We start from the raw sequence: 1997 nt of genomic DNA on the forward strand, positions 1-1997 counted from the left end.
GCGTAATAAGAAAGATACCGGGAGCCCAGACCATCAGGTGACTTACTTCCTGGAGGGGCGGGGCCTGGGTACTATCACGTGGTGCGGGGCCAGGAAAGGAAACTATTTTCCCGGTTGGTCGCTGGCCAGCCAGGCTCTGTCACAACTAGTAAAAACCATGCTGGTGAGATTAAGAGTCTCTTAGTCTCTTATGGTTTGCTAGGGGGTGGGAGGTACGGCTGGGGTGGCTGGGCGATGGACATTGGAGAGGGTATGTGCTATGGTGAGTTCTGCGAAATGGGTAAGCCTGACGATTCACAGACCTGTACCCCTGGGGCAAATAATACATTATATGTTAATAAAAATAAATAAATTTTTTAAAATGGAAAAAAAACCCACAAAAAACCATGCTGGTGTAGTGCAAAAGCCGCCATGGAGCGTGGCCTGGCTGTGTTCCAATAAAACTTTATCTGCGGAAACAAGCGGTAGGCTGGATTTTGCCTGGGCTATAGTTTGCTAATCCTGGCCTACATCCATAATTGAAAGGTAAGGAAGGGAAACAAATTGGAACATTCTTTCTTTCTTTTTCTTTTCCTTGCCTATGAAAGCAGGCTTGCATTTACCTCTGCCTTCACTGTCCCTTTCAAAACCAGAAGGGGCTGTGAAGCCTCATCTCCTTCCCGGCTCTGTGTTCAGCCCAGCGGTCACGGAAATATAAAACTACACACTCTCGGGGCACCTGGGTGGCTCAGTGGCTTGGGCCTCTGCCTTCGGCTGGGGTCATGATCTCAGAGTCCCGGGATGGAGCCTCTCAGCGGGCTCTCTGCTCAGCGGGGAGCCTGCTTCCCCCACTCTCTCTGCCTTCCTCTGCCTACTTGTGATCTCTCTGTTAAATAAATAAATAAAATCTTTAAAAGAAAACACTACACACTTTTAAGGGGCTTAGGGAATTGGTGAGTAACATAAGCAAGGCTTGTCACAGAAGGCTCTTATGCACTTTTGTGTTAATTTCTTTGCTACCAAAGAAATTAATCTCAAACTTTTAATTTCCTGTATCGCAATATTGGTGGCTTTTCACTTTTGTAGCCCAACATCATCATGTCTACTCCTAACCCTAAACCCTGGCCTCTGATATTTTGCTCTTGTGTGAGCCCAAGTAGGAAAACAAACAAACAAAAACATGTTACATCCAGGATTAATTTCAAGAGTAGATAAAGTTTAAATTTGCTTTTATTTTTTCACTGGTTATAAAATATGTTTCTTGAGGAAAGTCAGGAACAAATGAGCTGTTTGACATTCCTGAGACACTGCAGTAACACAAAGTTACTCTTTGCCCAGACCTGTCGCCAGAGATGTGGAACCTCTTAAAAGGGTCATTTTAAGTAGGGGGCTGTAATAATAATGATAAGATAATTTCTTCTTAAAAACTCTCTTATTTATTTATTTTTAATTTTTTTAACTTAAATTCAATATGCCAACATATAGCACAACATATAGCACATTAGTTTTTGAGGTAGTGTTCAATGATTCATTAGTTGCCTATCACACCCAGTTTCCCTCACGTCCTCTAGATGTTGTTCTTTGGAAGCCACATGCTTTGTTCCCTAGTAACTCCTTTGGTGAGCGGGTCCAATTAATATGCAGAAGTTTTGAAACGTTTTAGTTCATTCTTTGATAAAGTATGAAAGTCTTTTAGACATGCTCATCTTTGTTGATCTGTTCTGATTCTCCTTAAAGGTTTGGGTATGCAGCTAGATGAGATTTTTTTTTCTCTCTCTCTCCTTTTCTCATTTTGCTGTCATCTTGGAGGTGTGCATAAAGTGTCTGAATTTTCTTGGTTAAAATATGTGGTATTCTGTGATACAGGGCGGTTTTCTGTAGTGGTTTGACCTTTTCAGCCTTTAAGTTCTGTTGGCCAGGTGGGAGTGCCTACCTTTCAGGGTCCGGAGAGATTAGTTTGTGGAAAGGGTGCCACCTGCAGGTAGTGGTTGAGAACAGACAGTAAGGCTCCCTGGAAT

This window comes from Lutra lutra, chromosome X, assembly GCF_902655055.1.
Source record: "Lutra lutra chromosome X, mLutLut1.2, whole genome shotgun sequence".
Taxonomy (NCBI): Eukaryota; Metazoa; Chordata; class Mammalia; order Carnivora; family Mustelidae; genus Lutra; species Lutra lutra.